The sequence below is a fragment of the Rhinopithecus roxellana genome, chromosome 4 (genome assembly GCF_007565055.1).
Source record: "Rhinopithecus roxellana isolate Shanxi Qingling chromosome 4, ASM756505v1, whole genome shotgun sequence".
NCBI lineage: Eukaryota > Metazoa > Chordata > Mammalia > Primates > Cercopithecidae > Rhinopithecus > Rhinopithecus roxellana.
This window is the reverse complement of record NC_044552.1, coordinates 85,427,469-85,443,072: the sequence shown is the minus strand read 5'-3', so window position 1 is coordinate 85,443,072 and position 15,604 is coordinate 85,427,469. Positions and strand designations below refer to the sequence as shown.

Genomic DNA, 15,604 nt, shown 5'->3' with positions numbered 1-15,604 from the left:
AGTGGTTGTAATCCATAAAATTTTTAAAAATTTTTATTTAAATAGAGACGGGGGGGGGGGGTTCCCAGTATGTTGCCCAGGCTGGTCTCGAACTCCTGGACTCAAGTGATCCTCCCACCTCCACCTCCCATAGTGCTGGGGTTACAGGCCTGAGCCACTGCGTTCAGCTCACAAAATGTATTTAATGGCCCACAGCTTAAAGATCACTGACTTGATCCTTTTGTAAGTCATAAGTGTGATTGGGTTTTCATGCCCTTGTGTCGAACGTGTCTCCCTCAAACCTTGTTACGAAGTGGGCACAGTACCCGCCTGACGTGAAAAATAAAGAGAAAAAGATTGCTGGCTTGAGAGACATTCATTGCTCTACAGTCTTCTGGATGTTTGCTATAGTTTTTTTGTTTTATTTCGTTTTGTTTTTTGACCTCTGTCACCTAGGCTGGAGTGCAGTGGTGCGATCACTGCTCACTGTAGATTCAACCTGTTGGACTCAAGCAATACTCCCACCACAGCCCCCTGAATAGTTGGGACTACAGGTGTGTGCCACCACGCCAGGCTAATTTTTTTGTAAAGACAAGTCCTCCCTATGTTGCCCGGGCTGGTATCCAACTTCTCCTGCCTTGGCCTCATACAGTTCAGGGATTACAGGCATGAGCCACAGTTCCTGGCCTGCCATAATTTTAGAGCTAAGGAAATATATTGAATAGATTCCTGAAGTATTACCGTCAGTGCAGCCTGGTTCTGTGGCCGGACATACTACTCCAGGGCTTCAGGCCAGCTGCAAGTGCACTCCTTTGATTAAACAAATTTCAGTTTAGTCCAGGAGGGATAGCTCATACCTGTAATCTCAACACTTTAGGAGGCCTGGGCGGAGGATCTCTTGAGCCCCAAGGTTCGACACCAGTCTGGGTAACATAGTGAGTCCCTGCCGGGTATGGTGGTATAGGCTATAGTTCCAGCTACTCAGGAGGCTGAGGTGGGAGAATCACTTGAGCCAGGGAGATTGAGGCTACAGTGAGCCGAAATGCCGAAATGGTGTCACTGCACTCCAGTCTGGGCAACAGAGTAGAGACCCTATCTCAAAAAAAAAAAAAAAAAAAAATTTTTTTTTTAGTTCAATCATCCATCAAACACAGTGGACACCAGGCCAGGCGTGGTGTGGCTCATGTCTGTAATCCCAGCACCTTGGGAAGGTGAGGCAGGCAGATCACTTGAGGTCAGGAGCTCGCAACTAGACTGGCCAGCATGGTGAAACTCCATCTCTAATAAAAATGCAAAAAATATTGACTGGGCACAGTGGCTCATGCCTATAGTCCCAGCACTTTGGGAGCCTGAGGCGGGCAGATCACAAGGTCAAGAGATTGAGACCATCCTGGCCAACATGGTGAAACTCCATCTCTACTAAAAATACAAAAATTAGCTGGGCGTGGGGGCGTGTGCCTGTAGTCCCAGCTACTTGGGAGGCTGAGGCAGGAGAATTGCTTGAACCCAAGAGGCGGAGGTTGCAGTGAGCCGAGATCATGCCACTGCACTCCAACCTGGGGACAGAGTGAAACTCTGTCTGAAAAAAAAAATAAATAAATAATACAAAAAATAATTAGCCAGGCATGGTGGTGGGTGCCTTATAATCCCAGCTACTCGGGAGTCTGAGGCAGAAGAATTGCTTGTGCCTGGGAGGCGGAAGTTGCAGTGAGCTGAGATCGCGCCACTGCACTCCAGCCTAGGTGACAGAATGAGACTGTCAGAAAAAAAACAAACCTAATAACCCACAGTGGACACCTATTTTAATGCTATTTCAATCACAGTGCCTCAGATTGAAAAAAGAAAGTGCAAGACCTGGTCCCTCCTGAGTTGAATGGGTTAACTCATATTCAATTAACTATATTAGCTCTTAATGCCATCATCTCTGGAGAAATATGAATAAAGCGCTATTAGATTACCTAGGAAAAGGTCGGGTGGGGTGGCTCACACCTGTCATCCCAGCACTTTGGGAGGCCCAGGCGGGCAGAGCATGAGGTCAAGAGATCGAGACCATCCTGGCCAACACGGTGAAACCCCATCTCTACTAAAAATACAAAAATTACCCGGGTGTGGTGGTGTGCACCTGTAGTCCTAGCTACTTGAGAGGCTGAGGCAGGAGAATTGCTTGAACCCAGAAGGCAGAGGTTGCAGTGAGCCGAGATTGTGCCACTGCGACAGAGCGAGACTCCATCTCAAAAAACAAAGGAAGAAAAAGGATTACCTAGGAAATAGGCCAGGCGCCGTGGCTCACGCCTGTGATCTCAGCACCTTGGGAGGTTGAGGTGGGTGGATCACCTGAGGTCAGGAGTTCAAGACTAGCCTGACCAACATGGTGAAACCCCATCTCTACTAAATACAAAAAATTAGCCAGGCATGTTGGCACATGCCTGTAATCCCAGCTACGTGAGAGGCTGAGGCAGGAGAATTGCTTGAACCTGGGAGGCAAAAGTTAGCAGTGAGCCAAGATTGCGCCATTGCACGCCAGCCTGGGCAACAAGAGCGAAATTCCATCTCAAAGAAAAAAAAAAAGATAAAAAACATTAAATAAATGTTAGGCATTTAATCTCCATTCTCTAATCTGAAATGGGTAGTATTAACAATCTTTAGAAAGGAATTTTGTTGGATTCAACTTGCTGGGATTTTGTTGAGGATATTTGCATCTATGTTCGTCAGAAATACTGGTCTGTACTTTTCTTGTAATGTCTTTGACTGGTTTTAGTATTAGGGTAATGCTGGCCTCATAGAATCTCTTCCAGAAAGTAGAAGCAGAGGGATACTTCCTCACTCATTCTACGAGGCCAAAATTATCCTAACACTGGGAGTGAACCTTCATGTAAACTAGGAATTTTCAACAGCCAGGAAGGAGATACCCATCAAAGACAATAACCATGACTCATAAACAATGGCTTCCAGTGCTTTGAAGAAACCTCAGGTGCTTGTCACTGACCTGTGTTCCTTAACTAAGAAATGGGAATATGTGGGCTAAGAAATAGTTTCTCTTGATAAACAATTAACACTTAAGAAAACCTCTCCTTTTCATGGTGCCTCAGAGACAATCAGCTGCTTCAAGATGAAACTGAATGTCTCCTTCCCAGCCTCTGGCTGCCAGAATCGCTTTGAAGTGGATGAGGATTGTATACGTCATACTCTTTCTGAGAAGCTATAATGACAGATGTTGATGCTGATGCCCTAGGTGAAGAATGGAAGGGTTATATGGTCAGAATCAGTGGTGGGGACAACAGATGAGGCTTCCTCATGAAACAGGTATTTTGACCGAAGACTGTGTCTGCCTGCTACTGAATAAGGGGTATTACTGTCCTCCAAGGAGAACTGAAGAAAGAATGCACAAATCAGGCCGGGCGCGGTGGCTCAAGCCTGTAATCCCAGCACTTTGGGAGGCCGAGACGGGCGGATCACGAGGTCAGGAGATCGAGACCATCCTGGCTAACACGGTGAAACCCCGTCTCTACTAAAAATACAAAAACTAGCCGGGCGAGGTGGCGGGCGCCTGTAGTCCCAGCTACTCGGGAGGCTGAGGCAGGAGAATGGCGTAAACCCGGGAGGCGGAGCTTGCAGTGAGCTGAGATCCGGCCACTGCACTCCAGTCCGGGCGACAGAGCGAGACTCCGCCTCAAAAAAAAAAAAAAAAAGAATGCACAAATCTGTTCAAGGTTGTATTGTGGATGCCAATCTGAGTATTCTTAACTCAGTTATTGTTAAAGAGAGAGAGAGAGAGAGAGAAGGCTAATCCTGAACTGCCTGATAATATATGCTGCCTCATTCCCTGAGACCCAAAAGAGCTAGCAGAATCCAAAAACTTCAATTTCTCCAAAAAGATGATGTCCACCAATATGTTATAAGAAAGCTCTTTGTTATAACAAAGGTGAGACACATAGGGCCAAAGCACCCAAGACTCAGTGTCTTGTTACTCCTCATGTCCCGCAACACAAACACCTGGCTTATTGCTCTGAAGAAACCACCTACTAAAAAAAAATAAGGAAGAGGCCACAGAATATGCTAAACTTTTGGACAAGAGAATAAAGGAAGCCAAAGAAAAACACCAGGAACAAATACCAAGAAACACAGACTGTCCTGTCTGAGAGCTTCTACTTCTGAGTCCAGTCAAAAATAAGAGTTTTGGGCCGGGCGCGGTGGCTCAAGCCTGTAATCCCAGCACTTTGGGAGGCCGAGACGGGCGAATCACGAGGTCAGGAGATCGAGACCATCCTGGCTAACACGGTGAAACCCCGTCTCTACTAAAAATACAAAAACTAGCTGGGCGAGGTGGCGGGCACCTGTAGTCCCAGCTACTCGGGAGGCTGAGGCAGGAGAATGGCGTAAACCCGGGAGGCGGAGCTTGCAGTGAGCTGAGATCTGGCCACCGCACTCCAGTCCGGGCGACAGAGCGAGACTCCGCCTCGAAAAAAAAAAAAAATAAAAATAAGAGTTTTGGCCAAGTGCAGTGGCTGACGCCTGTAATCCCAGCCTTTGGGAGACCAAGGCAGGCGGATCACCTGAGGTCAGGAGTTTGAGACCAGCCTGGCCAACATGGTGAAACCCCCTCTCTACTAAAAATACCCCAAAAAAATTAGCTGGGCATGGTGGTGCATCCCTTTAGTCCCAGCTACTTGAGAGGCTGAGGCAGGAGAATCACCTGAACCCAACAGGCAGAGGTTGCAGTGACCCGAGATCGCACCATCACACTCCAACCTGGGCGACAAGAATGAAACTCCGTCTCAAAAAAAAAAAGAGTTTTTGGGTAACAGAGTAACAAATAAGATCAAACCTCATAAAAACGAAACAAAAAAGCAAAATAACCAATAAAGTAGAGTAACTATTTACATAGTATTAGATATTACAAGTAATCCAGAGATGATTTACAGTATAAGGGAAGCTCTGCATAGGTTATATGCAAATACTATGCCATTTTAGATGAAGAATTTGAGCAACCCTGGGATTAAGTATCTTTGGAGGTCTGGGACCAATACCCCCAGAATCTCGAGAGGACAATACTTGCTATGAACCTAAAATTGTTCTAAAAGATAGTCTAAAAAAGGAATTTTGTGTCAAGCTTTTCATTTTTGTTTTGTTTTTAATTGGATCAGCTATTTCGTTGAGTTTGGGCAGTGGATTAGTAAATAATTTTTTTTTTTTTTAACTTTTCTGTTGGCCAGGCTGGAGTGCAGTGGTGGGATCTAGGCTCAGCACAACCTCCACCTCCCGGATTCAAGTGATTCTCCTGCCTCAGCCTCCTGAGCTGCTGGAACTACAGGCGCGCCACCACACCAGCTAATTTTTGTATTTTTACTAGAGACAGGGTTTCACTGTGCCAACCAGGCTGGTCTCTAACTCATGGCCCCAAGTGATCTGCGCCCGCGGATTTAACATTTTGATACTGTGTTCTCACGTGGTGAGGAAAGATATCTAAAACGGTAATTCCAGGTAACACGAATATTTTTAGTTCTATATTTTAAATTTTTCACAATATAGAGCAAAATGAGTTGCTTTTTTAGACCTGTGACAGCCTAAGCCTAAGCCTTTTGCGATAAAAAGCAGTGGAATCTCTTATCCTAAATCCCAGCTTGGTCTAGCACCTAGAAAAGCATTCACTAAGCAAGTAGAAATTGGATATGCCTGCGGGGCTTTCAATTTCCATCTACCACCTACTTTTCCCCACCAGACACGCAAACAAAAAAAAAAAAAAAAAAAAAAAAGGATGAAAAGGCGGAGTTCACGCCCAATTTTGACCTGAAGGCAAAACATTTCCACCAGCTTGCATTTTTGCCTCGGGTGTGACCTGAGGGAGTTGACCGCCAGTTCCCGAGTAGAGCGGGGACTTCTGCTCCTGGGGTAGAAGCTGAATCAGTCGCCCCAGGTCCTCGGTGCCATTTCTCTCCGGCAAGCCTCAATCTCAGAAGGGGAGCCCTGGCCTTTCTCCTCCGCCTGCCGGGCGGTTTCTTCTGATCCTCCGGCTTCCTCAAAGCTCCCGGGTCTGCACTGGTGCTAAGTGGCCTGCCTTCCCCACATAGCTCCCCTGGCTAGCTACGCGCCAGAGGCACCGCCCCAGGTTCCAGGTCGTGTCATGACTTTCCTTAGCATTTGCACCGCTGCGGGATTCCTGAGTGAGTACCCCCAATGTGGGTTTGGCGGAGCTAGGAGAAGGAACGGTCCCTCTACCCTCCGAGAACTTATTCCTCCGGCTCCGCCGGGCAAGGAGCCACTTTGCCACAAGGAGGCAGCAAACACCGCATCCTTGCCTCTCGGAGCAGCAGGTGCTGATTTTGGAAAATCTCCTTAGGTTTTCACTTACCACCTGGGCTACAGAATGTGGCACTGTCTTATATTGGGCACCTACAACCTGCCAGACTCATTTCATTCTTAGAAAACTCCTGTGAGATGGATGTGGGTATCCCCATTTCACGATGAAGAAACTGAAGTCAGAGGAGCCCAGTACTTGGGAACCGAAGTGGAGGTGATGCCAAAGCTGAGCATTTTCTATTCTGCCACTTTGCCTCTCAGGAACACATGGGTGCACTTCCCAGGAGGAAGGGGATTCCAGCCTCCAGCTGCCATCCCTTTTTCAAGAAAAAAAGCTATGGTTACTGGCATTAGGATAGATAACTTTGGCTTTAAGGTGATTTTAGAATTAATGTTCACTGCATACATTTGGAAAAATAAAAATATTACCCAGAGATAAATTTAGTCCTTCTGAGTTTTCTTCTAGGCAAACTTTTGAGATTCTACTAGATATTCAATTTTGCACTCTGACTTTTCCCCTTAAATTTTATAAAATAAACATTTCCTATGTGGTTAGACATATTATTTTTTGTTATACATTCCTCGCTGTTTATAATTTGTATTTTCATTTCACTTTGGGGGAGGGTGAGGCATAAGGATTTTTTTTTCTCACTAAAAGAAGTTTTAATTCCATTGTTGTCAGGCTCAGTGCGGTGGCTCACGCCTGTAATCCCAGCACTTTGGGAGCCCGAGGCAGGCGGATCACCTGAGGTCAGGAGTTTGAGACCAGCCTGGCCAACATGGTAAAAATCCTGTCTCTACTAAAAATACAAAAATTAGCTTGATGTGGTGCCGCATGCCTGTCGTCCCAGCTAATCGGATGGCTGAGGCACGAGAATCACCGGAACACGGGAGGCAGAAGTTGCAGGTGAGCCCAGACTGTGCTACTGCAATCCAGCATGGGCAACAGAGCAAGACTCTGTCTCAAAATAAGTAAAATAAAATAAAATAAAATTCTAATGTTATCAGAACTATCATCGTTCCCTTATGGTGGCAGCCTTTGGAGCCATGATTTGGAAGGGTCTGTTTTTACCCTCAAATCATATAAACATTAATACAAAAAATTAGCTGGGTGTGGTGGCACGTGCCTGTAGTCCCAGCTACTCGGGAGGCTGAGGCAGGAGAATCATTTGAACCCAGGAGGTGGAGGTTGCAGTGAGCCAAGACCATGCCACTACACTCCAGCCTGGGAGACAGACCAAGATTCCTTCTCAATCAATCAATCAATAGGTTAAATAAATAATTATATAAACATGAATACTCACATTAATCCAGCACTGTTTTTATTTTTATATTTATTTTGTTTTTGAGATAGAGTTTTGCTCTTGTCACTCAGGCTGGAGCACAGTAGTGCTATCTCGGCTCACTGCAACCTCTGCCTCCCATGTTCAAGCGATTCTTCTGCCTCGGCCTCCGAAGTAGCTGGGATTACAGGCACCTGCCACCACACCTGGCTAATTTTTTTGTTGTATTTTTGTTAGAGATGGGGTTTCACCATGTTGGCCACGCTGGTCTCGAACTCCTGACCTCAAGTTATCCATCCACCTCAGCCTCCCAAAATACTGGGATTACAGGTGTGAGCCACGGTGCCTGGTGGCTGATATTTTTGCTTTCTTAATAGTTACAAAGTTTTGAATTTTGATGGACTCTGACTTACTTTCAAAATCAGTTTTGCTTTTTACGTTCTATGTTGTTAAATATTTATGTGTGTGTGTGTGTGTGTGTGTATGTGTGTATATATAGCTATCTTTTTTTTTTTTTTTTTTTTTTTGAGACAGAGTCTCGCTCTGTCGCCCAGGCTGGAGTGCAGTGGCCGGATCTCAGCTCACTGCAAGCTCTGCCTCCCGGGTTTACGCCATTCTCCTGCCTCAGCCTCCTGAGTAGCTGGGATTACAGGCACCTGTCACCATGCCTGGCAAATTTTTTTGTATTTTTATTAGAGGCAGGATTTCACCACATTGGCCATGCTGGTCTTGAACTCATGACCTCAGGTGATCCACCCACCTTGGCCTCCCAAAGTGCTGGGATTACAGGTGTGAGCCATCGCACCTGGCTGCAGTTCTTTTTTGAGTTAATTTTTGTTTATGTCTTGAGGTAAGGGTCTAAATTCATCTTCCGAGTCTTCTAGTGCATGAATGAAATAACTCTCCATTTATTTACATCTTTAATTCTTTTATCACTGTTTTGTAGTTTTCAAGTTATATACTTACTAAACTTGTAAAACTATTTAGATTTTGTGTATATTGATTTTGTATTCTGCAACCTTACTGAACTCATTCATTCTATTTGTTTGTTTTTTGGTGAATTCCTTAGGATTTCCTACATAGAAAAGCATGTTGCTGGCCCAGTGTGGTGGCTCATGCCTGTAATCCCAGCACTTTGGGAGGCCAAGGCAGGCAGATCACCTGAGGTGGGGAGTTCGATACCAGCCTGACCAACATGGAGAAACCCTGTCTCCACTAAAAATACACAATTAGTCGGGCATGGTGGCACATGCCTGTAATCCCTGCTACTTAGGCGACTGAGGCAGGAGAATCGCTTGAACCTGGGAGGCAGAGGTTGCAGTGAGCCAAGATCGCGCCGTTGCATTCCAGCCTGGGCAACAAGAGCAAACCTCTGTCTCAGAAAAAAAAAAGATAAGCATGTTGTTGGTATTCTTTAGTATGTGTGGCTTGTATTTTTTTTTTTTTTTTTTTTTTAGACAGAGTCTTGCTTTGTCACCCAGGCTAGAGTGCAGTGGAGCTCACTGCAAGCTCCACCTCCCGGGTTCACGCCATTCTCCTGCCTCAGCTTCCGAGTAGCTGGGACTACAGGCGCCCGCCACCACACCTGGCTAATTTTTTGTATTTTTAGTAGAGACTGGTTTTCGCCATGTTAGCTAGGATGGTCTCGATCTCCTGACCTCGTGATCTGCCCGCCTTGGCCTCCCAAAGTGCTGGGATTACAGGCGTGAGCCACCGCGCCCGGCTGTGTGGCTTCTATTTCTTGCCCGATTGCACTGGCTAGAACCTCCAGTACAATGTTGAATAAAAGTGAAAGTAGCCATCTTTGCCTTCTTCCTGATCTTTCAGGGGAAGGAATTCAGTCTTTTTACCATTAAGTATCATATATAATGTTAGCTGTGGGCTTTTTGAAAATAGCTTTTGGCGGGGCACAGTGGCTCACACCCATAATCCCAGCACTTTGGGAGACTGAGGTGGGTGGATCACGAGGTCAGGAGTTCGAGACCAGCCTGGCCAACATGGTGAAACCCCGTCTCCACTGAAAATACAAAAAATTAGCCGGGCATGGTGGCGGGCGCCTGTAATCCCAGCTACTTAGGAGGCTGAGGCAGGAGAATCGGTTGAACTCAGAAGGCAGAGGTTGCAGTGAGCCAAGACTGCACCACTGCACTCCAGCCTGGTCAACAGAGCGAGACTCCACTCCGTCTCAAAATAAATAAATAAATAAATAAAAGAAACAAAGAAAAAGAAAATAGCTTTTATTTAGGCTGGGGAAGAGACTTTGTATTCCTAGTAGTAGGTGTTGATTTTGTAAAATGCATTTGCTGCATCTCTTGAAATGTTCATGTAGTTTTTGCCCTTTATTCTATTAATATGGCATATTAATTGACTTTTTATTAATCAAGCCTTGCATTCCTGGGATAAATCCCCTTGCTCGTGATATATATATTTTTTAATAATGCTGAATTCCATTTGCTTTTTTTTTTTTTTGAGACGCAGTCTCGCTTTGTCGCCCAGGCTAGAGTGCAGTGGCACGATCTCGGCTCACTGCAAGCTCTGCCTCCTGGGTTCATGCCATTCTCCTGCCTCAGCCTCCCGAGTAGCTGGGACTACAGGCACCTGCCACCACACCCAGCTAATTTTTTTTGTATTTTTATTAGAGACGGGGTTTTACCATGTTAGCCAGGATGGTCTCGATCTCCTGACCTCGTGATCTGCCTGCCTCGGCCTCCCACAATGCTGGGATTACAGGCATGAGCCACCACGCCCAGCCTCCATTTGCCTTTTTTAAGACAGGTTTGAGGCCGGGCATGGTGGCTACACCTGTGATCCCAGCACTTTGGGAGGCCGAAGTGAGTGGATCACCTGAGGTCAGGAGTTCGAGACCAGCCTAGCCAACGTGATAAAACCCTGTCTCTACTAAAAATACAAAAATTAGCCAGGCATGGTAGCATGTGCCTGTAATCCCAGCTACTCAGGAGGCTGAGACAGGAGAATCGCTTGAACCCGGGAGACACAGGTTGCAGTGAGCCGAGATTGAGCCACTACACTTCAGCCTGGGTGACAGAGTAAGACTCCATCTCAAAAAATAAAAAAAAAAAAGGTTTGTTTGTCTTGTTGCCAAAACTGGGAGACTGAGGCAGGCTGATCACTTGAGCCCATGGGTTCAAGTGATGGAGTGCAGTGGCACAATCATGGCTCAACACTTGGAACTGCTGGGCTCAAGTGATCCTCCCACCTAGGCCTCCTGAAGTGCTGAGATTACAAGCATGAGCCACCATACCCAACCAAGTTTGCTCATTTTTTTATTTAAGATTTTTGCATCTTTATTAATCAGGAATATTGGTCTGCAGTGTTTCTTCTCTTGTGATGCCTTTGATTATGGTATTAAGGTGATTCTGATATAATGAATGGGAAGTGTTCTTTCATCTTCTGTTTTTTGGAAGAGTTTGAAAGATTGGCATTAGTTCTCCTTTAAATACTTGGTTAGATTCATCAGGAAAACCATCTGGGCTTGAGGGAAATGTTGTCATTATTAATTCAGTCTCTTACGACTGGTTTATTCAGATTTTCTATTTATTCTGAGTAGTTTATGTTTTTCTAGGAACTTATTCATTCCATCTAGGTTATCTAATTTATGTCATATAGTTGTTCATATCTGTAAGGTCAATAAGGTGAGTAGTAATGTCCTCCATTCATTTATTTATTTTTTATTTTTATTATATTTATTTATTTAGAGACAGGGTCTCACTCTGTTGCCTGGGCTGGAGTGCACTGTCATGATTTTGGCTCACTGCAGCCTTGACCTCCTTGGCTCAAGTGATCCTCCTGCCTCAGTCTCCCAAGTAGCTGGGATTACAGGCATGTGCCACCACACCTGGCTAATTGTATTTTTTGTAGAGATAAGGTTTCATTTTGTTGCTCAGGCTGGTCTTGAATTCCTGGGCTCAAGTGATCTGCCTACCTCAGCCTCCCAAAGTGTGATTACAGGTGTGACCCACTGCACCAGGCTCTCACATTCATTTCTGATGTGAGTAATTTGAGTCTTTCCTTGGTTATTCTGTCTAAAGGCTTGTCAGTTTCATCTTTTTAAAGAACCTAGTTTTTATTTTTCTCTATTTTCTAAATAATTTTACTCTAATCTTTATTACTTCCTTCTTGCACTGATTGCATTGATTTTATTTTATTTTAAGATGGAGTCTCGCTCTGTCACCCAGGCTGGAATGTGGTGGCACAATCTCAGCTCACTGCAACCTGTGCCTCCCGGGTTCAAGTGATTCTCCTGCCTCAGCCTTCTGAGCAGCTGTGACTACAGGCGTGCACCACCACACCCGGTTAATTTTGTATTTTTAGTAAAGAGAGGGTTTCACCATGTTGACCAAGTTGGTCTCAAACTCCTGACCTCAAGTGATCCACCCACCTTGGCCTCCCAAAGTGCTGGGATTACAGGTGTGAGCCACCGTGCCCGGCCCCTGCATTGATTTTAGTTTGTTCTTCCTTCCTGGTCATTTTCTCTGTTGTTAGCCCACACTAAATAAGACTATGTCTCCTGGCTCCTGGATGATTTTGTCAACTACTTGATCAAGAAACTAGAAGCGGCCGGGCGCGGTGGCTCAAGCCTGTAATCCCAGCACTTTGGGAGGCCGAGACGGGCGGATCACGGATCACGAGGTCAGGAGATCGAGACCATCCTGGCTAACATGGTGAAACCCCGTCTCTACTAAAAAAAAAAATACAAAAAACTAGCCGGGCGAGGTGGCGGGCGCCTGTAGTCCCAGCTACTCGGGAGGCTGAGGCAGGAGAATGGCGTGAACCCGGGAGGTGGAGCTTGCAGTGAGCCGAGATTGCGCCACTGCACTCCAGTCTGGGCAACAGAGCGAGACTCCGCCTCAAAAAAAAAAAAAAAAGAAAGAAAGAAACTAGAAGCAGTTTCTACAATTCCCTTAGTGTTACCAGCCCTAAGAAATCTTTTAGGTGACCTGCTTGTATAGATGGTTTCTTCTACTTCAGACTTACAGCCAGGTGTGGTGGCTCACACCTGTAATCCCAGCAGTTTGGGATCCCTTGAGGCCAGGAGTTGAGACCAACCTGGCCAATAGGGGGAAACTATAAAAAAAAATACAAAAATCAGACATGCATGGTCACTCATGCCTGTAGTTCCAGTTACTTGGAAGGCTAAGCCTGGGAGGTGGAGGCTGCAGTGAGCTGAGATTGTGCCACTGCACCCAAGCCTGGGTGACAGAGTCAGACCCTGTCTCAAAAAAAGAAAAAAGTTAAAAACCACTGAGCATATTGGCTCACCATACTTTGGGAGGCTGAGGCAGGAGGACTGCTTGAGGCCAGGAGTTCAAGCCCAGCCTGGGCAACATAGTGAGACGCCATCTCTACAAAACAAAAACTAGCAGGGCATGGTGGTACATGCCTGTAGCCCTAGCTACAACAAACAAACATAGTAGGCTGGGTGTGGTGGCTCATGCCTATAATCCTCACACTTTGGAAGGCCAGGGCAGGAGGATCACTTGAGCCCAGGAGTTCGAGACCAGTCTGGACAACATGGTGAGACCGGCTCTCTATAAAAAATTTAAAAATTAGCCAGGTGTGGCTGCGCACAGCTCATGCCTGTAATCCTAGCACTTTGGGAGGCTGAGGCAGGTGGATCACTAGGTTAGGAGTTCGAGACCAGCCTGGCCAACATAGTGAAACCCCATCTCTACTGAAAATACAAAAATTACCTGGGCATGGTGGCGTGTGCCTGTAATCCCAGCTACTTGGGAGGCTGAGGCAGGAGAATCACTTGAACCCGGGAGGCAGAGGTTTTGGTGAGCTGAGATCATGCCACTACATTCCAGCCTGGGCAACAGAGCGAGACTCTATCTCCAAAAAAAAAAAAAAAGAAATTAGCCAGGTGTGGTAGTGCATGCCTGTGGTCACAGGTACTAGGGAGGTTGAGGCGGGGGGATCACTTGAGGTGGGGAGGTTAAGGCTGCAGTGAGCCATGATCACACCACTGCACTGCAGCCTGAGTGACAGAGCAAATCCCTGTCTCAAAAATAAAACAAACCAAAAAGAAAAACAAAAACCCAAAGTTACAATCCTTTGTTTTTTGTTTTGTTTTGTTTTTGAGACGGAGTCTCGCTCTATCACCCAGGCTGGAATACAGTGGCGCAATCTCGGTTCACTGCAACCTCTGCCTCCCAGGTTCAAGTGATTCTCCTGCCTCAGCCTCCCAAGTAGCCGGGATTACAGGCACGGCACCACCACACTCGGCTAATTTTTGCCTTTTTAGTAGACATGGGTTTCGCCATGTCGGCCAGGCTGGTCTCGAATTCCTGACTTCAAATGATCCACCCACCTCAGCCTTCCAAAGTGCTGGGATTATAGGTGTGAGCCACCACGCCCGGCCTGGTTTTTTGTATTAATTGTCCCCCCATGCCAGCCCACCTCTTTGCCTGGACATTCAGGCTACCAAGAAGAGTATACTGGCCATCCTGAATTCCTCAGCCCATGCTTACCTTTAGTCCTCTGCAAAGTAGTGTCTGTTCCTGCTTTACTGGAACACTGCAGTTTTGGGCAAAGTGAGGACTAACTTTCTCGACTTTTCCTTCCCCACCTAAAATACCTTTTCTTCAACTAGCTTTCAATTTTGAGATTTGCCAACATATGGTCTTGGCCTTCAGCTCTTCCTCCAGGCTACTCTAGGTATCCGGAGTGAAGCTTTCTGGTGCCTGAAGGCATACCTCAAAGACTCAGCCTGAAATCCAAGTAGCCTGAATTCTAAATCTTGTGAGTGAACTTGGGCCTATCCACCTCCCTTCTCATTCACTACTATTTTTATGTTCTGGAACTTACTCCATCTTTTTTTTTTTTTTTTAAACACTTTTTTGTTTATTCTTTTTGATTCTTTTTTCTTTTTTGAAATGGAGTTTCACTTTTGTTGTCCAGGCTGGAGTGCAATGTTGTAATCTTGGCCCACTGCAACCTCCACCTCCTGGGTTCAAGCGATTCTCCTGCCTCAGTCTCCGAAGGAGCTGGGATTACAGGCTCTCTCCACCGTGCCTAGCTAATTTTTTTTTTTTTTTTTAAATTTTTAGTAGAGATAGAGTTTAACCATGTTGGCCAGGCTGGTCTCAAACTCCTAACCCCAGCTGATCCACCTGCCTAAACCTCCCAAAGTGCTGGGCCACCGCGCCTGGCCTTGATTATATTAATCAACATCCAAATGTTACTCAACTTACTTCATCTTCGCTAGCTTGTCTACCATATAGTTTCTAATGTGTAGATAAATCACAATCTGTTGAGACAAATTTTTTTGGTGTCTAGATCTCTAACGTCCTCTTTAAAAACAAAAAACAACTCAAAGTTTAATCTGCTTACTAAAAAGTATATAAATCATAAGTGTGAAGCTCAAGAAAATTTCAAAGTAATAGTGATGTAACAACCACCCAGATCAAACTTGCTTTCTGAACTTCATATAAATGGAATCCTACAGTGTCTTTTAGCTCACTCATGTTGGGAGTAGTTTGTTAATTTTCAATGGTATATAACATTTCATTGTATGGATCTGCCACAATTTATCCATTCTATTATAAATAGACATTTGGTCACTTCTGTTTATTTCCATGTTAACCCTGTTATGACACTCATTAGCAGTGTTATTGGTGCATTTCTGTTGGATATGTGTTGTCTGGGTTTGCTTGTTTGAGACTGGGTTTTACTCTCTCACTCAGGCTGGAGTGCAGTGACACCATTAGGGCTCACTGCACCTTTGACCTACAGATTTAAGCAATCTGCTAAAAATTTTTTGTATTTTTTTAGTAGAGACAAGGTTTCACCATGTTGCCCAGGCTGGTCTTGAATGCCTGGGCTCATGCGATCCACCAGCCTTGGCCTCCCAAAGTGCTGAGATTACAGGCATGAGCCACCGCACTCAGCCTGGGCATTTACTTAGGAGTAAAAGTACTGAGTCAGAAGGTGGTATGTTCAATCCTAGTAGATATGGTCTCCAAAATTATATCAACTTAAACCTGCTACCACCACCACCAGCAGCGGCAGCAGTAGAGAGTTTT

General features: G+C 45.5%; 1 non-coding gene across 1 annotated transcript; it reads left to right on the top strand.

Moving 5' to 3' along the window:
* The first annotated feature begins 214 nt into the window (after positions 1-214).
* LOC115897213 lies at positions 215-315 on the top strand. Its single transcript, XR_004057141.1, has one exon. It is a non-coding gene; the product is annotated as a small nucleolar RNA U13 (small nucleolar RNA).
* Positions 316-15,604: the final 15,289 nt, after the last annotated feature.